The sequence below is a fragment of the Arachis ipaensis genome, chromosome B08 (genome assembly GCF_000816755.2).
Source record: "Arachis ipaensis cultivar K30076 chromosome B08, Araip1.1, whole genome shotgun sequence".
In the NCBI taxonomy this organism is placed as follows: Eukaryota; Viridiplantae; Streptophyta; class Magnoliopsida; order Fabales; family Fabaceae; genus Arachis; species Arachis ipaensis.
In genome coordinates, this window is record NC_029792.2 from 27,588,588 (window position 1) to 27,612,225 (window position 23,638).

Consider the following 23,638-nt stretch of genomic DNA (forward strand, 5'->3'; position numbering starts at 1 on the left):
GAGATAGAGCAGGGAGTCAGAGAGGGAGACGGCGGAGGCGATGAACGGAGTCGAACGAGAGAGAGAACACAGCGGTCAGTGACGAACATGACAGAGGGAAGTCAGAGAACAAAGAACGACTACAAGCCGTCGGCATCGAACAGAGACGAACAAGGAAGATGCGAAGCCGAACTGAGAAGAACGCGAGAGACTGAGAGACAGCGGAAGCGACAGACAACCGCCACTAACAGAGGCGACGGTGGGAGAGAAAACGGGAGGCAGAGGTGAGAACCGAGAAGCAAAGGGTTTTAGTGTGTGCAACGGCTAGTGAAGGGTGCAATCCTAAATCTTCTAATAAAATATAATAAAATAATAATAAAGAAACAAATAAGTCTAATTTTTTGTCCTGCTTTGTTCTTAAATATTGAAAAATACATTTAAGTTTTTAACTTTTTTTAATCAAAATCTAAATTCTTCTATTTACATAGATCTATTAGATACAATAAAATTTGATGTGGCTTCTGTTGTGCTAATTTAACCATTACGGATATACACGTGAATGGAAATTTTTTAAAACAGGATAAATAAATCCTTAAACACTCAAAATGACGCCATTTTATCCTAAATCTTAATCCTTCAAATTCATAATAATGGTGAACAAAAAAAGAATAGTATTTTAATGACACCCGATTTTTATTTCTATCATTTGAAATTTCACGTGATTAAATTGTTGAATAATTATTTTTTAATTTTAAAATAATTAGGTATATATTATTGTGAAGCCTAGGGAAAAGATTTCCATTATGTGCATATTTGTAAAGAAGTAGCTTTTCATCTCTTAAATGATAGTAAGCAAGCAAGGGTAACAAATTAGGGTGTTACTGACCTAGCCGTTACGAATATACACGTAAAAAGAAACTTTTTAAAACATGACAAATAGGTCCCCAGAAGTTAAAACGACGTCATTTTACTCTAAACCCTAATTCTTCAAATTCAAAGTAATAGTAAACAGAAAGAGAGCAATATTTCGTCTCATGGCTACTGACGGAGTATCATCAAACTCAAGAAGAAGTGGAAGTGGAGGAAGACAAGAATCGTTCGGGCTCGTATTAGGACCCGAGCTTGCAGCGGGCTGACTGTTGGATTTGACATCCCTATGTGAACGGAGGTACTTAAATGTCCAAGTTTTAAAGAGGTCAGGAACTTAAATGTATTTTTAGTCCTCAAAGACGATAATATCCGCGAGATATAAGGTCAGTGACCTATTTATTTTTTTTAATAAACGAATTTGGACCAAAACAAGGTAGTTTTGGCCAAAATGCAGAAATTCGTCAATTTCTTAAACTCACAAAATAGTAAATTTTGGGTTAAACTTCAAAGAGGTCGAACTTGAAAATCATACTTTTAAACAGTGACGAGTTATTCCTTGAGATATGAGTAACCAGCTAAGATTAGCAGGGCACAACACACAAGATTATGCTTACTGTAAGAACGGCGACTAAATAACCGCCTAATTAGTTTAATAATATTGCCCAAATTAGGTTTCAAAAATTTAGAGTGAGAATTTGAGGATTTAAATATGATTTTTGGACTCAGTAGGTTTTTCTGAGTCAGAAAATGTATTTTCTACAAAAAATCGAGAAAACTACGAACCGGCAGTTGAACCGGTTGAACCGGTTTAAGTCTGCCCGGTACTGCGCGAGAAAAAGTGAAAACAGTAAAAAACCTTAGAAAAATATTAGAAATGAAAAACCGGGCGTTAATTTTAAAAGTTTGGCCCAAAGTTGGGCCAAACGGGCTAAAAACGCTAACGGGTTGGACCGGGCCCAAGCCTAACATATAAATAGGTTCATAAGTGAACCCAATCAGCACCACACTCACTTAAACACAACACACACAGCTGAAAGCAAAGAGGGAGAAGGGAGAAGAAGAAGCACTATTCACTTCTCACTTTAATCCGCGATATCTCGAGCTACGGTGCTCCAATTCGCGTGCCGTCAGCGGCTACGCGAAGCTCTCGTCGAGCCCGTCACTTCTATCTAAGTTTTGTGGTAAGATTTTCGAATTTTCCTGCCTAGTTTTCGTATCCTTGTGAAATTCGAATTTTTAGGGTTTGGTTTTGAGTGAAATCTTGTTTTGCATGTTTAGGTACACTCTAGCACTTGATTGCTTGTAGTTTTGGCTTCCAAAACTGTTGGGCAAGGTAAGAGCTCTTGAAACCCTTGTGAGATTATGATTAAATTGAGTCCTAGGTTGATTAGTGATGATTTGTGTGTATATAGCTTGATTATTGTGAGTTTGGAAGCCTTTGGAACTTGTTGGTGCTTGTTGGAGTGGAATTGGAGGCTTGCTTGTGGTTGAAAGCTTATCTTGAGCTCAAATTGGGATTTTGGTGCATATTGGGGATCGGCCAAGGTATGGTTTCGGTTTCCTCTATGTAATATATAATATTCATGGACACTTAGGCTAGTAACCCATAGGATAGGTTTGAATTAAAATGGTTGTTGGATTGTTGAATGATGATGTATGATGATTTATGATGGATTGATGATTTTTGAGTTTGATTATGAAAATTGATTATGATATGATGATGAAGAATGATTGTGTGAAGTTGAGAAGTGATTTGGTATGATATATGTGATATTGAGGTTGATGATATGGTAATGTGGTTGGAAAAGTTGAATGTGGATTGATTATAGTATTACATATTTGATATTGATGGTTGAGAATAGTGATATGTGATAGAAAAATTGTATAAATGGTGAATTGTGACCCAAGAGTGTAGATTGTGCTGTAAATGGAAGTTTGGTATTGATTTAGTTGGATGTGGCTTGAGAATTTGGAAAATTGAGTACTTTTGGAATGTGGTAAAAAGGGAATTTTGGTAAATTTTGTCTGATCATAACTCATGCCTCAGTTTTCAAAATTTGTTGGGATTTGTTTAGAATTAAAGTCCATTGAAAACTCTTCAAATTGATATAAAGTTTGTAAAATTTGGATTTTTGTAGAGGAAGTTATGATCATTTAAAGTTGGTGTCAAAATCTGAAATTCTGCAAAGTTGCAAAATTTTGTGATTTTTGGTATGTGTGCACACACACCCCTGCAAAATTCTAAACATGTGCGCACGCACAGCCCTGTGCGTACGCACAGGTAGGGGAAGGCTTCCTGTTTAGAGCGCTAGCACAAGCTTGCGCACTCATAACTAATGAAGAATTACAACCTATGCGTATGTACAGCCCTGTGCGCACGCACAAGTTGGGAAAGGCAGTCTGTTGGGGGCGCTAGCACAGCTTGTGCAAGCGAACAGAATTATGAAAATTTGTAGTTTTGCGTACGCACACGTTTAAAGATTCTCTTTGGCGTACGCACACACACCCCTGTGCGTACGCACACACCCTGTTTTATAACTTAATCTTTGTTTTCGAACCATTTCACTTTCCCAATAAGATTGTATATTTCTATGACACCTAATTAAGACTCTTGGGCTTATTTTTGAGCATTGAATCATGGGAAAGGTCTTAGGAGAACTTATTTGGTTTTTCTTTGAAAAATTAGAAAACAGAGGCTTAGGTTTCTGGTGTACTGAGGATGGATTTGGTGAATTGAGAAGGACGAAAGATGTACGAATTGAGAATGTGACGAACTAATGAGTTCAAAAAGAAAATGTTGCATTGACAGTAGTTGAGATGAGTCGAGGACTCAGAATGGAAATGTTGATATGACAGTGGTTGAGATGTGTCGAGGACTCGAATGTGCAATGATGAATCATTGAGGTATTGAAAATGTTTTCTAAAAAACCGCTGAACTACTGTTTTACATTGAGATTATGAGACACTATGCGCCCAGCAGGGACGATAGTTAATCCCGCCTATCGAGGTAGCAGCGGCGACGTAAGGACGGTGGTTAATCTCGCTTTCGTTGATCCGAGCACCATATCTCGGGGGCACAAAATCTTGGACGGTGATCCGAGCACCATATCTCAGGGGTTCCCAATTATGATTCCGAAGGGCGACATCTCCATGGAGGTGTGTCGGGTTGGTAGTTGAACCGACAATGTGATATCACAGCCAGTAGGACAGGCATTCATCATGTGTATTTTCTTTCTGTTTGTTTGCTTTATCGAGTTGTAATTATATGCCTAAATTGTATAACATGTCTACTTGCTTACTTGAGTTACTTGCCTTCTACTTGTGTTTTACTTGCATTGATATTACTTGTTCTTTCTACTGGAATTGAGGAGGTTTGGAAGGCGGTGGCAATGTGATCGCATGGAGGATAGGTTGGTGAAGGCTGTGGGACAGCAGAGATCTATTAGACTAGAAATTCTCTAAGTTAGATTACCCTTTTAATATGTTAAGGTTTTATATATGCTTTACTATTTTAGTTATGCCTTGAGATTGAATCTTGTGATGGATATGAAGGCTAGGATTGCCTTTGGCGTCCCGGGGTCTTATATCTTACATCACTGGGTACTGTTACCATACGGAGAACCTCCGGTTCTCATACCATATTCTGTTGTTATTTTTCAGATGCAGGTCGCAACCCACCTCGGTGAGTTGCTTTGGACGGTGACAGAAGCGGAGGATCATGATACTTTTGGAGTCTTTTGATTTATTTTATATATGTCTCTCACCTTTGTATTTTGTTTTTGCCCAGAGACTTGTATTGAGAGAGAAAAACCTGTATAAGCTGTTTTTAAACTATCTGGTTTTTGTACGTCTATATATGGCTAGCCGGCTTAAACTCCGCGAGCCGTGGATAGATTCTTATGAAATTATACTCTTATCCTTTGTTATATTATATCTATATCTTGTGCTTTAAGTTAGTAGCTTCGTTAGTACGTTTTGCGCTTTTCAAATTCTATTTTTGAGCTATATTCTTCATCGGGCTTCTATATTATATTAATTCTTTCTATATAGTATATGTATGAGCTTTATAACTGTTGTAACCTTTTATTAACCTTTGCTTTACGACACGAGGTAAGGCTTAGGCTAATTAGGGTATTACATTTAGTGGTATCAGAGCGTTTCATCCTCATGAGCCTGAGGGATGGACCGATTGTACTTCATTGCATACTCCGCGTGCCTTTTCTTTGATGCTATTAGGATATCTACTTGATATTGCATAGTATGCTTGTTTGTGAGTGCCTGTATGGGATAATTGAAGCACTAGGCTTTTGATATTGAGACTGATCACCTTGATATCTATAGGAAGTATTTTCCTGAGTCTGCAAGGGAAGCAAAGGAGATGGAACTTATGCAGCTGAAGCTAGGTTCCTTGTCTGTGGCCGACTACACAAGCAAATTTGAGAAGCTTTGTAGGTTTTCTAGGGTATGTCAGGGTGCCCAGGAGACCTACGAGAGCTAGAAGTGTATCAAGTACCAGAGGGGCTTGAAGGATAACATCATGACTGCTGTAACTCCTATGGAGATTCGTACCTTCTCCGAATTGGTGAACAAAGCAAGTGTGGTTGAGGAGTATGCGAAAACGGTAGCTTCGTCCAAGGAAACTCACGGAGGAAGCTCTAGTTGGGGACGTGGCAAGTATTTCCATCTGAGGGGTCAGAGTTTCAAGAGAGGAGGATATGCGCCTCAAGGACAAGGAGGCTTCAGAAAGAACACTCAGAATCAGTTTTAGTATGCTAAAGGGAGAGGGAATCAGAGTAAGATTTCTCCGGATTTGACTTGTGTACGTTGTGGGTGTTTTCATCCATATGACTTTTGCAAGATTGGTTTAGGTGGATGCTTCAACTGTGGTTTGCCTGGCCACATTGCGAGGGATTGCACTCGTGGGAAGAACCCAAATGCGAGTCGGAGTCAGCACCACATCTTGATCTAAGTCTTCGATATCTTCCTCATCACTCAAGTCATAAGTTGGAGGTTGCGAAAAATCTACCTCTGCATCATCTTCGTATTCACTTGGGGAAGATTCTTCCATCTCAAAGAATTCAATTGCAGATGGAAGTTCATTACTAGGAGAACTTGACTCGTGATCTTCATTATCAAGGAAACTTGCTTGTTGAGTTATTCTGTCCAGGTCTTCATAGGATTCCTGCTTCGGGGGTTGTGCACTATCCTCCTTAGCATCAACTACACTTTTCCTGACGGAATTCTCCACAATTCTGGATTCCCATGGAGGTTCAGCATCTCCTAAGTCTTCAACCAATTCTTCTTCTTCGGTAATTTCAGCTTCCTCCACTTGTTCTAGTACAAAGTCGTGCTCATTACTGTCCAGTGGGGTTTCTAGTATCTCCTTTCATGCTGCGTTCTTTATTATATTGCCCACATGAAGCCATGGGGGTTCCTTGAGTGTCCAAACGTCAGGAAGGTAGTCGATTTATCACTCGATTCAATTGGTGAAGTGTTGCATGAAATTTTTCAAATGTTTTCTTGAGTTGCTCCCTTGATTCTTGGAGTGATGGATATGGACATGGTGCATAGGAAAGTGGTGGTTCTTGGGAGTAATTAGGTTGGAATTGGGGTGGATACGGGTTAGGGTCGTATAGAGGTGAATGATGGTAGTTGGCTTGTAAGTGTGGTGGTTCAAAATTGTGTTGAGGAGGTGGTTCATAGGCGTATGATGGGGCTTGTCGGTAATTACAAGGGGGTCCACCATAACTATTGTTCTGACATGCATTATTGAATGGTTGTCATCCATGATAGTTTGGAAGGTATTGTTGCCTAAAGGGTTGATCAGATCCTCGTGGCTCTGTCCATCTCTGATTGTTTTGATCTTGATGCATGTTCCTGTTATAGCTTCCATTCCTTTCAACATTATTAGAACCAAACTCAAAGCGATATGGGTGAGAATTCATAGTAAATAGTAAAAATTAAAAGTGAAAATAAAAAGAAATAAACAAGCAAAAGAAAGTATTTACAATAACCAATAATAAGGCACACAGTTGCAACTCCCCGGCAACGGCGCCATTTTGACAAACAGATTTTCTATCGGTAAGGAAATCTTTATAAAAATATATCGCGTTGTAAGTATAGTTTCTAAACCAACAGAGAATCCTTTCGTACAAAAGTTTGGTTGTCACAAGTAACAAAACCAAATAAAATTTATAACCGAAGTATTCAAACCTCGGGTCGTCTCTCAAGGAGTTGCAGGGCAGTATGATTTATTATTGGTTATGGAAAATTGTATATTTTTTGGTTTTTGGAAATAAGGAACAGGTAATTTAAATGGCAAGAGAAATAAATTAATAATTAATAAAATCTCTTGGCAAGGTGTAAGAAATTGAAGTCCTATTCTAGTTATCCTTATCAGGTGTGATGAGAATTGGATTCTGCTCCCACTTTAATTAACCCTTGCTAAGCAAAGGAAAGTAAAGTGAACAAATTGATTTGATCATCAGATCCCAGTCAACTCATCTGGAAAGACTAGAGTTATTGGAGTACAAATCAATCAGCAAAGAATTCTAATTTCATTCAACAGCTGAGTTTGATAACTCAAGTGTTGCTAATTACTTAACCAAAACCAAAAGGGAAAAAAAAATCTAAATTGAATTGAAATCATTCATAAATAAATTAAAGCAAAATCAATTCTGAAATACCTCAAATTATATTAATTAAGAAAATCATAACATGAATGGTTCATAAGCCAAATCGGAAAGATAAATACCAATTAAAGTAATGAAATAAATAAAAGTAGAAAATAAATTAAAGGAACATTGAACCTGTGATTGAAGAGATCATAGCTCAAACATAATAGAAATCCTAAATCCTAATCCTAAGAGAGGAGAGAACCTCTCTTTCTAAAACTAGATCTAAAACCTAAAATGTATGTATTACTCAGTTGTTCTAGTTGTCTCTTTTGATTCCTTTATTCTCTAGCTTATATTCTGTGTTTCTGGCTTGGATTTGGGCCGAAAAAGGGTCCAGAAATCGCTGGGGGCATTTTCTGCAGATTCTTGTACGTGACGTCTGTCACGCGTTCGCGTGGGTCACGCATTCGCGTCAACTGGGAGTTTTCCTGGTCACGCGTACGCGTCAGTCACGCGTACCGTCATTTGCGTTATGCTCAAGGCGCGCGTCCGCGTCGTTTACGCGTACGCGTCGATGCCATTTCACGCTAGGCATGCGTTCGATCCCCGGCAACGACGCCATTTTGACGAACGAATTTTCTATCGGTAAAGAAATCTTTATAAAAATAAATCGCGTTGTAAGTATAGTTTCTAAACCAAAAGAGAATCCTCTCGTACAAAAGTTTGGTTGTCACAAGTAACAAAACCCAATAAAATTTATAACCGAAGTATTTAAACCTCGGGTCGTCTCTTAAGGAGTTACAAGGCAGTATGATTTATTATTGGTTATGAAAAATTGTATATTTTTTGATTTTGGGAAATAAGGAATAGGTAATTTAAATGGCAAGAGAAATAAATTAATAATTAATAAAATCTCTTGGCAAGGTGTAAGAAATTGAAGTCCTATCCTAGTTATCCTTATCAAGTGTGATGAGAATTGGATTCTGCTCCTACTTTAATTAACCCTTGCTAAGCAAAGGAAAGTCAAGTGAACAAATTGATTTGATCCTCAGATCCCAGTCAACTCATCTGGAAAGACTAGAGTTATTGGAGTACAAATCAATCAGCAAAGAATTCCAATTTCATTCAACAGCTGAGTTTGATAACTCAAGTGTTGCTAATTACTTAACCAAAACCAAAAGGGAAAAATAAATCTAAATTGAATTGAAATCATTCATAAATAAATTAAAGCAAAATCAATTCTGAAATATCTCAAATTATATTAATTAAGAAAATCATAACATGAATGGTTCATAAGCCAAATCGGAAAGATAAATACCAATTAAAGTAATGAAATAAATAAAAGTAGAAAATAAATTAAAGGAACATTGAACCTGTGATTGAAGAGATCATAGCTTAAACATAATAGAAATCCTAAGGGAGAGGAGAGAATCTCTCTCTCTAAAACTACATTTAAAACCTAAAATGTATGTATTACTCAGTTGTTCTAGTTGTCTCCTTTGATTCCTCTATTCTCTGGCTTATATTCTGTGTTTCTGGCTTGGATTTGGGCCGAAAAAGGGTCCGGAAATCGCTGGGGGCGTTTTCTGTAGATTCTTGTATGTGGCGTCTGTCACGCGTTCGCGTCATCTGGGAGTTTTCCTGGTCACGCATACGCGTCAGTCACGCGTACGCGTCATTTGCGTTTTGCTCAAGGCGTGCGTCCGTGTCGTCCACGCGTACGCGTCGATGCCATTTCACGCTAGGCATGCGTTCGCGTCGTCCATGCGTTCGCGTCGCTGCTCTTTTCTTCAAAACTCCATTTTTGTGCTTTCCTTCCATTTTTGTATGTTTCTTTTTTGTCCTTTGAGCCATTTCTGCCCTATGAGATCTGAAATACTTAACACACAGATCATGGCATCAAATGGTAATAAAGGATAATTAAAATTAATATTTTTAAAACATAGGAAACATGTTTTTCACATACATCATAATATAAGGAAGGAATAGTAAAACCATGGAATTTACATGAATAAGTGGGTGAAGAATTGATAGAAACATTCAATTTGAGCACAAATTATATCATAAAAAATTGGTTTATCAACCTCTCCAGACTTAAACAATAGCATGTCTTCATGCTAAATCCAAGAGAAAGGGTAAAGTTAGAATGGTAGAATCTCATGCAATGCAATCTATTCTAAATGCAATCTACCTACATGAATCATGCAATTTTAATTATTATCCACCTATATATATAGAGCTTACATGTGGTTAACTTGATTCATATTTTCAAGGAATTATATATGTATAGCCAAACCTAAATCATGTTAAAGCACTGTCACAATTGAGTTGGGTTAAAATATTTCATAAGCTTGCAAGACAATTAAACAATTAAGCAGAGATATATGGTGATGAGCTATTGAACCCTCACTGGATTTTGTGTTTACTCTCTAGTCACTCAGTGTTTAGGGTTAATCACTCTATTCTTTTCTATTCTTGCTTTCTAAAACCTTGTTCTTCATCTAACCAATCAATAAAGATACAATGTGTACATACAAACATCATGAGGTCTTTTAAAGGTTGTAATGGGGCCAAGGTAAAGGTAGGGGTATATATATAAGGCTAAGTGAGCTATAAGTTGAATTCTTAATTAGTCTAAGGTCTCACCTAACATATACATATTCCATATAATTTACAACTTTCAATTTTTCCACTTTGTGTCACATACTCATGTACCAAATTTGTTTTTGCTTTTACTTCCATGCACATTGATCTCTCTACTAAACTTATTATTGGGGTAATTTTATCCCCTTATTTACTTATTTAAAAAAAGATTTTTTTTGAAACATAAGCATATATCAATGCACATGGTGTTTTGGTTTAATTTGATTTTACATGAGCATGCTCCCAAATTCCTGATGATTTTATTACCTTAATCCTTTCCTATCAACCCATATTCCCACGTTTCTCCACACTTAGTGTGTATCACATGTTCTATCTTAAGCTAACCAAGGATTCAACTTGGGGTTTTTATTTTATTTTTCTGCTTAAGGCTAGTAATGTGGTTATAGAACAGAAGGGGATTTAAAAGGCTTAAGGGGGTTGACAAGGGTGATGTAAAAGGTAGGCTAATTTGGAATAAGTGAGTAATTTAAATAATGGCCTCAATCATATATTGGTATGTATCTACATTCTATATTGGACATATAGACTAAAACAAAGTAAAGATCACCAGAATAAAAACGAAGGGCGAACACACAAGAATGAAATAATTATGGTTAAATAATGTAACCATACAAATAAGCTCAAAAACTCACAGGTTGTGTGTTCTCTGTCTCAAAAACCATATATCAGTTATGTATGTCATGCAAGTGGAAATCAAGGGTTCCCACTATTCTCAATGTGAATCTTAGGGTGGCTCTTAAAATTTTAGTGTTCTTCCTTGAAAAATATTGTGTAAATTAACCAATCATTCATTACTATATATATACAGTGTGTGGATTGTTGTGAATCTGTTAAACTAAAGTCTTTAGTTTACTCTTTTTTACTTTCAATTAATCCAAGTTATCGTATGCTAAAAGGGATAAACTAAACTAATTAATCTATATATTCTATATCACAACTTAATAACTAAAATTGCAACTAGACTAAACTAAATATCTAAGATAAATATATAAACCAAAGTGTAAAATGCAGAAATACTGTAAAAATACAAAAAAAAATGTGCAAGTACTGGAAGACAAGATAAGATAAAAATAAAAATACAGAAAAATAAGCAAAATAGGATAAAAAAAGAGTGTCTGAAAAGTGGTTCACCAAAATAAAGTATGCCAGAGATGGCGACCTCCCCACACTTAATTAATAGCATCGTCTTCGATGCTCACTTAGGCTGGGTGTGAGAAGTGTCATCTCCGGAAGGATGGGCTGCCAGTGACTCTATGGTAGGTTGAGGGTCTACAATCTCGGTAAGTGTAGGAGGAGCTGCCTGCTGAAGCGGAGGCTCTGTCTGTAGAGGAATCTCCGAATCTGCGGCTTGGATCTGGTGGGGCTCCTCATGGTGTGGTGCAGCCTACTCAGGTCTTCCCTGCTCAGCCTGGGCGGGTGCCTCCTCCTCATGATCATCTGCCTCCGCATCAGATGGCTCAGAAGCGGTGTCAGGCTCGGAGGGATGTCACTGCCGGATCGGATCATCAACTTTAGGTGCTCATAGCGTCGCTTGTTGCGACGTTACATACGATCCAGGCGTGCGAAGAGGCGGTGCACGAGATGATAAATGGGCTCAGGAGCAGGCGGAGGTGCAGTGGATGGAGCTGGTGCAGCAGTAGATGCAGAAGGGGCAGCTGAAGATGTGGCTGCCTCAGCAAAAGCAGTGAGAAAAGGAGGTCTGTACCCCAAAGCCTGAAACTTCCTGCTGTGAGGGATGATCTTCTTGCAATCTGCAGCAGTTGGCTTTTCATCAGCAAGCTCCCAAGGCACGTCAGCTTGGCGGCCTAGCTGGGTGATCAGATAAGGGAAAGGGAGAGTGCCTCTGACATGGACCCTAGCCATAGAATACCTGATGAAACGTGGAAGATACAGGTCCTTACCCTCCATCACACACCAGATGAGGGTGATCATAGCAGCGGGCACCTCTGTCTCATGAGTGCTCGGCATCACGTAGTTACTCAGGATCTGCTGCCAAAGCCAAGCCTCATCATTCAAATATATCAGCTTGATTCCCTTAGGCATCACTGTATTCTTTCCCATGACCCATGGGGCAGTAGGATCAAGGGTTATTTTCTGCTTGACTGCGTCCCAGTCGAATCTCATGTATCTCATATCCTCCTCAGCCTTTTGGTAACTGTCAGGCTGATCTGACTTAGGCTGAAGCCGGAGGATGTCCTTAATAGCTTCCTTAGTGACTAAAATCTGTTTCCCTCTGAGGTGCACTGCATCCAGGGAAGTCTTGAAATAGTTACAGTAAAATTCTCTGACCCAGGAAGCATTGACCTCTGTCAAGTTCCTTTCTAAGAAGAACCAGCCTCTTTGTTTTATCTGTTCGGAAGTGTACTGGGTGAGTTCTTCTGGAATTTTAAGAGTTCTTTCCAGGTAGAGGTTCCTGGAAGTGGCAAACACTGGATACTTTAGCTCACAGTATCTGTTTGCAAATTTGACTTGATCTGTGGCAGTGAGGAGCAGGTCCGCCTTTTCCTGCGGGGTAAAGTTCTTTTCCCGCCAGGAATCGTCGTGAAGGAGATCCAGGATAGAGGTAGAAGATTCTCCTCTTTTCCGTTTGCCTGTAGTTGCCTTGCCTTTTTCCTTACTTTTGGGATCCGACATCCTGAAAAGTAGAAGTAGCAGGATATAATTGAAGAACTAAAGCAGGAAAACAAGTAGGCAAGTAGGGTTTTGTCAATGCAAGCATAAAGGCAAAAGAGCAATAGAAGCATGAAATGAGGTAAATATATGTACATTTTGGATTGAATTCGAGTTAAAAGTCTGAGATTAAAAATCACAATCCAAAATATATTATAAGTGGAATTCAAGTTAAATAGGAAAAATAGTAATTATGCCTTGAGTTAGAAAGTTAAAGTAGTTAGGTAAAAGCCAAAAAGAGAGGTTAGAAAGTTAAACTGGTTAGGGGTTAAAAAGGAAGTTAAGGTGAGTGGCATGAGAATGGTTTTCCTAGTTACCAAGAAATTCACAAACTTGAAGAACAATTAACTCATATTCAAGCAAGGATTGCAGTTTATTGATGATAATTCCTATAGATAAAGTAAGTGTAAAATGAGAAAAAAAATCATCAATAAGCAATTTATTACTCAGGGAACCAAAAGGAATAAGAATGCTAGCCTGTGCATTCATGAATTAGTTTGGTTGTAGCCAAGTAATGCAAAATACTAAATTTTCAGACCAATACACGAATGGGGTAGATTAAACCATAAATTTGTAGAAAATTGGGCAGCATTCCGACTAAAATTCGATGTTCCCGGGTAGTAAACAGTAGAAAACATCAGTTCATATGAAATTAAATAGTGCTGAAAAGATTAACAAATAGCAAGAACATTAAAGAACAGTTTAACAGCAACATTAAATGTGAAGAACAACATATGAACAACACATCATCACATCAAATTCAGAATTGCGAATCAGATAAAAACAGTTAGCAAGAACGGTGCAATTATGAGGCCTAAATCCCCTAACCACATCCTAGCTACCTAACCACCTAAAATCCACTACAATCATGCATCTCTAACTATCCTATTTCGAACAAAAACTGTAAAATATGCAACTAATTGACTAATTGAAAAACGAAATCGGTGTTTGGCGAAACCTGGTGTGTAGAAACAGAAAGTAGGCTCAGAGAGATGGTGGCGGTATGGTGGTGACGCAGTGGCGATGGGTGGCGGTGCGGTGGTGGTCCGAGGTGGAGACAGGGGCGGTTTGGTGGTTGTGGGTGGTTAAGGTTGAGGGGGGAAAGAGAGAAGGGGAGAGAGTTTGCAGGGGGGGTTTGGGTGACACGATGGGTAGGGTTTCGCGTGAATGGGGGTTAGTGTTTTTGAATCCACGCGAACGCGTGGAGAAAGCGATCGCGTGCTTTGGACGAGAAAGGAGGTAACGCGGTCGCGTCGTTGACGCGATCGCGTGAATTAGGTAAAAGGTAAGGGACGCGTACGCGTGGAGCACGCGAACGCGTCGCTGAAAATTGTGCTAAACGCACAGTTCTAGCGTCGTTTTGGCGCAACTCTCTATTTCCAATGGGGTCCATAAAATCCATGCGACGCTTACGCGTCGCTCACGCTTCCGCGTGGGATGTGTGTGGTGTAGTGACGCGTTCGCGTCAGGGACGCAAATGCGTGGGCCGATTTGTGCTAAACGCACACCAGCCGCACGATTCCAGCCCAACTTTTTGGGCGTTGGATCTTTATGCCAATTTCTAGTCGACGCCCACGCGTGGCCTGTGCACTCGCGTGGGTGAGTTTTTTTTATGCAATTATGCAGTATGCAATATGCAGTGCTAATATGGGTGATATGAGTAATTCCAGGTTCAATGAAAATAGAATAAAATAAAAATTAAAAACAAACAAAACGAAATAAAATTGAAATTGAAAAAGGAACGATCATACCATGGTGGGTTGTCTCCCACCTAGCACTTTTAGTTAAAGTCTTTAAGTTGGACATTTGATGAGCTTCCTGCTATAGTGGCTTGTGCTTGAATTCATCCAAAAATCTCCACTACTATTTGGAATGCCAACAGTCTCCGGGGTCCCAAACTAGGCATGTAAAGCCTTTGAGTAATTTCAAACAGGTTCTCAGGTTCCCGGGGTGTTGAATGATAGAATAGATTCTAGGATCCCAAACCTTGCTCTTATATCTGCCTTTGTCTTGATTTATATTTTCCAGTCGGGCGGTTTGGAAGTTGCATTCTCACCAAGATGGCCAAACATTCTCCGAGACCTATTCAATCGAACTCGAAACCAATCCTTACACTTCAGATTGAAAGGTGGAACCTTATTGAATCTTGCATACCAGCCTTGAGCACGAACCATTTCATTTTTACTCTTAAAGCCGCAAAGAGCTCTAAGCTGACCATCTGTTTCAAGTAAACCATATTCAAGTGGAAAAGTAAAGATAAAAGCTAAGGATTTTACCCACTTGAATTTAGAATTGGGTGGTAATGGTCTTGGGATATGTATTTCCAGTGGTTTTATAAGCTCTACTCCCTCGTGTTCTTCTGTGAATTCCTCCACTTCGTTGCAAATTTCTTCAATTTCAACCACATCTTGATCCAAGTCTTCGATATCTTCCTCATCACTCAAGTCATAAGTTGGAGGTTGCGAAAAATCTACCTCTGCATCATCTTCGTATTCACTTAGGGAAGATTCTTCCATCTCAAAGAATTCAATTGCGGATGCAAGTTCATTACTAGGAGAACTTGACTCATGATCTTCATTATCAAGGAAACTTGCTTGTTGAGTTATTCTGTCCAGGTCTTCATAGGATTCCTGCTTCGGGGGTTATGCACTATCCTCCTTAGCATCAACTGCACTTTTCCTGATGGAATTCTCCATAATTCTGGATTCCCATGGAGGTTCAGCATCTCCTAAGTCTTCAACCCATTCTTCTTCTTCGGTAATTTCAGCTTCCTCCACTTGTTCCAGTACGAAGTCGTGCTCATTACTGTCCAGTGGGGTTTCTAGTATCTCCTTTCATGTTGCGTTCTTTATTAGATTGCCCACATGAAGCCATGGGGGTTCCTTGAGTGTTCAAACATCAGGAAGGTAGTCGATTTATCACCTGATTCAATTGGTGAAGTATTGCATGAAATTTTTCAAATGTTTCCTTGAGTTGCTCCCTTGATTCTTGGAGTGATGGATATGGACATGGTGCATAGGAAAGTGGTGGTTCTTGGGAGTAATTAGGTTGGAATTGAGGTGGTTACGGGTTAAGGTCGTATAGAGGTGAATGGTGGTAGTTGGCTTGTGAGTGTGGTGATTCAAAACTGTGTTGAGGAGGTGGTTCATAGGAGTATGATAGGGCTTGTCGGTAATTACAAGGGGGTCCACCATAACTATTGTTCTGACATGCATTATTGAATGGTTGTCATCCATGATAGTTTGGAAGGTATTGTTGCCTAAAGGGTTGATCAGATCCTCGTGGCTCTGTCCATCTCTGATTATTTTGACCTTGATGCATGTTCCTGTTATAGCTTCCTTTCCTTTCAACATTATTAGAACTAAACTCAAAGCGATAGGGGTGAGAATTCATAGTAAATAATAAAAATTAAAAGCGAAAATAAAAATAAATAAACAAGCAAAAGAAAGTATTTACAATAACCAATAATAAGGCACACAGTTGCAACTCCCCGGCAACGGCGCCATTTTGACGAACAGATTTTCTATCGGTAAGGAAATCTTTATAAAAATATATCGCGTTGTAAGTATAGTTTCTAAACCAACAGAGAATCCTTTCGTACAAAAGTTTGGTTGTCACAAGTAACAAAACCCAATAAAATTTATAACCAAAGTATTCAAACCTCGGGTCGTCTCTCAAGGAGTTGCAGGGCAATATGATTTATTATTGGTTATGGAAAATTGTATATTTTTTGGTTTTTGGAAATAAGGAACAGGTAATTTAAATGGCAAGAGAAATAAATTAATAATTAATAAAATCTCTTGGCAAGGTGTAAGAAATTGAAGTCCTATCCTAGTTATCCTTATCAGGTGTGATGAGAATTGGATTTTGCTCCCACTTTAATTAACCCTTGCTAAGCAAAGGAAAGTAAAGTGAACAAATTGATTTGATCATCAGATCCCAGTCAACTCATCTGGAAAGACTAGAGTTATTGGAGTACAAATCAATCAGTAAAGAATTCCAATTTCATTCAACAGCTGAGTTTGATAACTCAAGTGTTGCTAATTACTTAACCAAAACCAAAAGGGAAAAAAAATCTAAATTGAATTGAAATCATTCATAAATAAATTAAAGCAAAATCAATTCTGAAATACCTCAAATTATATTAATTAAGAAAATCATAACATGAATGGTTCATAAGCCAAATCGGAAAGATAAATACCAATTAAAGTAATGAAATAAATAAAAGTAGAAAATAAATTAAAGGAACATTGAACCTGTGATTGAGGAGATCATAGCTCAAACATAATAGAAATCCTAAATCCTAATCCTAAGAGAGAGGAGAGAACCTCTCTCTCTAAAACTACATCTAAAACCTAAAATGTATGTATTACTCAGTTGTTCTACTTGTCTCTTTTGATTCCTCTATTCTCTGGCTTATATTCTGTGTTTCTGGCTTGGATTTGGGCCGAAAAAGGGTCCAGAAATTGCTGGGGGCATTTTCTGCAGATTCTTGTACGTGGCGTCTGTCACGCGTTCACGTCAACTGGGAGTTTTCCTGGTCACGCGTACGCGTCAGTCATGCGTACCGTCATTTGCGTTATGCTCAAGGCGCGCGTCCGCGTTGTCCACGCGTACGCGTCGATGCCATTTCGCGCTAGGCATGCGTTCGATCCCCGGCACCGGCGCCATTTTGACGAACGGATTTTCTATCGGTAAAGAAATCTTTATAAAAATATATCCCGTTGTAAGTATAGTTTCTAAACTAACAGAGAATCCTCTCGTACAAAGGTTTGGTTGTCACAAGTAACAAAACCCAATAAAATTTATAACCGAAGTATTTAAACCTCAGGTCGTCTCTCAAGAAGTTACAGAGCAGTATAATTTATTATTGGTTATGGAAAATTGTATATTTTTTTTGTTTTTGGAAATAAGCAATAGGTAATTTAAATGGCAAGAGAAATAAATTAATAATTAATAAAATCTCTTGGCAATGTGTAAGAAATTGAAGTCCTATCCTAGTTATCCTTTTCAAGTGTGATGAGAATTGGATTCTGCTCCCACTTTAATTAACCCTTGCTAAGCAAAGAAAAGTCAAGTGAACAAATTGATTTAATCCTCAGATCGCAGTCAACTCATCTGGAAAGACTAGAGTTATTGGAGTACAAATCAATCAGCAAAGAATTCCAATTTCATTCAATAGCTGAGTTTGATAACTCAAGTGTTGCTAATTACTTAACCAAAACCAAAAGGGAAAAATAAATCTAAATTGAATTGAAATCATTCATAAATAAATTAAAGCAAAATCAATTCTGAAATACCTCAAATTATATTAATTAAGAAAATCATAACATGAATGGTTCATAAGCCAAATCGGAAAGATAAATACCAATTAAAGTAATGAAATAAATAAAAGTAGAAAATAAATTAAAGGAACATTGAACCTGTGATTGAAGAGATCATAGCTTAAACATAATAGAAATCCTAAGGGAGAGGAGAGAACCTCTCTCTCTAAAACTACATTTAAAACCTAAAATGTATGTATTACTCAGTTGTTCTACATGTCTCCTTTGATTCCTCTATCCTCTGGCTTATATTCTGTGTTTCTGGCTTGGATTTGGGCCGAAAAAGGGTCCGGAAATTGCTGGGGGCGTTTTCTGTAGATTCTTGTACGTGGCGTCTGTCACGCGTTCGCGTCATCTGGGAGTTTTCCTGGTCACGCATACGCGTCAGTCACGCGTACGCGTCATTTGCGTTCTGCTCAAATTCATGGTGGTTTTCATAGATGACATCTTAATTTATTCTAAGACGGGAAAGGAGCATGAGGAACACTTGAGGATTGTGTTGTAAATCTTGAAGGAGCAAAAATTGTATGCTAAGTTGTCGAAGTGTGAGTTCCGGAAGGAGGAAGTAAAGTTCTTAGGTCACGTAGTGAGCAAAGGAGGAATAGCGGTGGATCCTTCTAAGGTAGAAGCGGTGATGGAATGGGAAAGACCAACGATGGTGAGGGAAGTCCAAAGTTTCTTGGGCTTAGCTAGATATTACCGGAGATTCCTTGAAAGATTTTCCCGGATAGCACTGCCAATGACTAAGTTGACAAGGAAGAAAGTGCCTTTTGTGTGGACGTCGGAGTGTGAAGAAAGTTTTTAAACCTTGAAGTAGAAGTTAACTTCAGCGCCTATTTTGATTTTACCGGAACCGCATGAACCGTTTGAAGTATATTGTGATGCGTCACTGAAGGGTTTGGGTTGCGTGTTGATGCAACACCGGAATGTGGTGGCTTACACATCGCGTCAGCTAAGACCGCATGAGGTTAATTACCCAACTCATGACTTGGAATTAGTGGCGATTGTGTTCGCATTGAAGATTTGGAGACACCACTTGTACGGAGTGATGTTTAGTGTCTTTTCTGATCATAAGATTCTCAAATACATCTTTGATCAGAAGGAGCTCAATATGCGTCAGAGGAGGTGGATGGAACTTTTAAAGGATTATGATTTTGAACTAAGTTATCACCCTGGAAAGGCGAATGTGGTAGCAGATGCATTGAGTCGAAAGTCCTTGACAATTGTTTGGATGAGAACCAAGGAAGAGAAGCTAGTGGATAGGTTTGTGGATCTTAAACTAGATATTGGTGAAGTTGCTGGAAGAACTTGCTTGAATCAGTTACAGATCTCGAGTACATTTAAAATAGAGGTTCAGAAGGCTCAGCAAGATGAACAAAAGCTTCAGCAGTTATTTCAACTAGTTGGTGAGAAGAGGCATGGAGAGTTTACTAAGGATGATGAAGGGTTGTGGAGATATAAGGGGAGAATTCGTATACTGGATGTCGGGAGTTTGAGATAAGATTTGTTGTCAGAAGCTCACAACAGTGGGTTTTCTATTCATCCCGGAAGTACAAAGATGTATTATGACTTAAAGAAGATGTTATAGTAATCTGGGATGAAAGGTGATGTAGCTACAGTAGTATCCAAGTGCCTGATGTTTTAGAAGGTGAAGATAGAGCATTAGAAACCGTCGGGAATGCTACAGCCACTTGAGATTCCTCAGTGGAAGTGGAAAGGAATTGCAATGGACTTTGTAACCAGTTTACTGAGAACTAGGTCGGGATTTGATGCGGTTTGGGTGATCGTGGATCGCTTAATTAAATCTGCTCATTTTCTGCCTATTCGAGTGAACTGTTCTATGGAGGAGTTGGCGAGATTGTACATCAGGGAGATAGTAAGGTTGCATGGTGTGCCATCGAGCATAGTGTTAGACTGTGATCCCCGATTCACGTCAAGATTTTGGGGAGCTTTTCAAAAAGCTTTCGGTACGAAACTATGTCTCAGTACCGCGTATCATCCACAAAGTGATGGACAGTCGGAAAGGACTATTCAGACATTGGAAGATATGCTAAGTGTGTGTGTACCGAATCAACTTGGGAGTTGGGACCGTTACATGTCATTGGTGGAGTTTGCGTACAACAATAGCTTTCATGCGAGTATTGGGCTGGCTCCGTATGAAGCCTTGTATGGACGGAAGTGCCAATCTCCACTTTGTTGGTATGAAACCGGTGAAGCAAGTGTTTTGGGTCCTGATTTGGTAGCAGAGACTACTGGGAACATTAAGAAGATTCGTGCAAAGATTTTGACTGCGCAGAGCCAACATAAAAGCTATGCAGATTAGAGAAGGAAACTGTTAGAATTTGAAGTAGGAGAACACGTGTTTTTGAGGGTTACACCGACAACCGGGATTGGAAGAGCGATCAAAACCAAGAAGTTGAATCCGAGGTTCAATGGACCGTTTGAGATTCTGAGGCGATTCGGGCCGGTGGTGTATTAAGTGGCTTTGCCACCTCACTTGTGTAACTTGCATGACGTATTCCATGTGTCACAACTCCGTAAGTACACGTCGGATGCGGCTCATGTGTTAGAGCCTGAGTCGGTCGAATTAAGGGAGAACTTGACATTTCAAGTAACACCGGTGCGTATCGACGACACTAGTGTGAAGAAGCTGCGAGGAAAGGAAGTTTCATTGGTTAAGGTTGCTTGGAATAGAGCAGGAGTCGAAGAGCATACTTGGGAATTGGAGTCCGAGATGCGAAAGGATTATCCCGAGCTATTCTCAGGTAATCACTAAATTTTGAGGGCAAAATTTCTTATTTGGTAGAGAGAATGTAAGAACTGAGACTAAATAACCGCCTAATTAGTTAATTAATATTGCCCAAATTAGGTTCCGAAAATTTAGAGTGAAAATTTGAGGATTTAAATATGATTTTCGGACTCAATAGGTTTTTCTGAGTCATAAAATGTATTTACTGCAAAAAACCGAGAAAAACCGCAAAGCGGCAGTTGAACCAGTTGAACCGATTTAAGTCTGCCCGGTGGCCGGTGCTGTGTGAGAAAAAGTGAAAACAGTAAAAAACCTTAGAAAACTATTAGAAATGGAAAACCGGGCGTTAATTTTAAAGGTTTGACCCAAAGTTTGGCCAAACGGGCTAAAAATGCTAACGGGTTGGACCGGGCTAAAATTGGGCCCAAGCCAACATATAAATAGGTTCATAAGTGAACCCAATCAGCACCACACTCACTTAAATACAACACACACAGCTGAAAGCAAAGAGGGAGAAGGGAGAAGAAGAAGCACTACTTCTCACTTTAATCCGCGATATCTTGAGCTACGGTGCTCCGATTCGCGTGCCGTCAGCGGTTACACGAAGCTCTTGCCGAGCCCGTCACTTTTATTCAAATTTTGTGGTAAGCTTTTTGAATTTTCCTGCCCAGTTTTGGTTCCCTTGTGAAATTCGAATTTTTGGGGTTTGGTTTTGAGTGAAATCTTGTGTTTTGCGTATTTAGGTACACTCTAGCACTTGATTGCTTGTTGTTTTAGCTTTCAAAACTGTTGGGCAAGGTAAGAGCTCTTGAAACCCTTGTGAGATTATGATTAAATTGAGCCCTAGGTTGATTAGTAATGATTTGTGTGTATATAGCTTGATTATTGTAAGTTTGGAAGCCTTTGGAACTTGTTGGTGCTTGTTGGAGTGGAATTGGAGGCTTGCTTGTGATTGAAAGCTTATCTTGAGCTTAAATTGGGGTTTTGGTGCATATTGGGGATCGGCCAAGGTATGGTTTCGATTTCCTCTATGTAGTATATAATATTCATGGACACTTAGGCTAGTGACCCATAGGATAGGTTTGAATTAAAATGGTTGTTGTGTTGTTGAATGATGATGTATGATGATTTGTGATGGATTGATGATTTTTGAGTTTGATTATGAAAATTGATTATGATATGATGATGAAGAATGATTGTGTGAAGTTGAGAAGTGATTTGGTATGATATATGTGATATTGAGGTTGATGATATGGTAATGTGGTTGGAAAAGTTGAATGTGGATTGATTATAGTATTACATGTTTGATGTTGATGGTTGAGAATAGTGATATGTGACGGAAAAAATTGTATAAATGGTGAATTGTGACCCAAGAGGGTAGATTGTGCTGTAAATGGAAGTTTGGTATTGATTTAGTTGGATGTGGCTTGAGAATTTGGAAAATTGAGTACTTGTGGAATTTGGTAAAAAGGAAATTTTGGTGAACTTTGTCTGATCATAACTCATGCCTCAGTTTTCAAAATTTGTTGAGATTTGTTTAGAATTAAAGTCCATTGAAAACCCTTCAAAATGATATAAAGTTTGTAAAATTTGGATTTTTGTAGAGGAAGTTATGATCATTCAAAGTTGGTGTCAAAATCTGAAATTCTACAAAGTTACAGAATTTTGTGATTTCTGGTATGTGCGCACGCACACCCCTGCAAAATTCTAAACTTGTGCGCACGCACAAGCAGGGGAAAATTTCCTGTTTAAAGCGCTAGCACAGTTTGTGCGCGCTCATAACCAATGAAGAATTACAACCTGTGCGTACGCACAGCCCTGTGCGCACGCACAAGTTGGGAAAGGCAGTCTAGTGGGGGCGCTAGCACAGCTTGTGCGAGCGAACAGAATTATGAAAATTTGTACTTGTGTGTACGCACACCCTATGCGTACGCACACGTTTAAAGATTCTCTTGGGCGTGCGCACGCACAACCCTGTGTGTACGCACACGCCCTGTTTTATAACTTAATCTTTGTTTTCGAACCATTTCACTTTTTCAACAAGATTGTATACTTCTATGACACCTAATTAAGACTCTTAGACTTATTTTTGGGCATTGAAATATGGGAAAGGTCTTAGGAGAACTTATTTGGCTTTTATTTGAAAAATTAGAAAATGGAGGCTTAGGTTTCTAGTGTACTGAGGATGGATTTGGTGAATTGAGAAGGACGAAAGATGTACGAATTGAGAATGTGACGAACTAATGAGTTCAAAAAGGAAATGTTGCATTGATAGTAGTTGAGATGAGTCGAGGACTCAGAATGAAAATGTTGATATGACAGTGGTTGAGATGAGTTGAGGACTCGAATGTGCAATGATGAATCATTGAGGTATTGAAAATATTTTCTGAAAAACCACTGAACTACTGTTTTACATTGAGATTATGAGATGCTATGCGCCCGGCAGGGACGGTGGTTAATCCCGCTTGTCGAGGTAGCGGTGGCGGCATAAGGACGGTGATTAATCCCGCTTACGTTGAGATGTGAGGTCTGTGGCAAGAGTATCCCGCTCGCATCCCTTTGGATCAATAGAGTGTGCAGGCACAAAATCCTGGACGGTGATCTGAGCACCATATCTCGGGGGTTCCCAATGATGATTCCGAAGGGCAACATCTCCATGGAGGTGTGTCGGGTTGACAGTTGAACCAACAATGTGATATCACAGCCAGTAGGATAGGTATTCATCCTGCACATTTTCTATCTATTTGTTTGCTTTGCCGACTTGT

The 23,638-nt window shown here is 39.1% G+C and overlaps 1 pseudogene; it reads right to left on the reverse strand.

The window, feature by feature from the left end:
• Window positions 1-23,638, reverse strand: part of LOC107610829 — a 71,937-nt pseudogene that overhangs the window by 8,270 nt on the left and 40,029 nt on the right.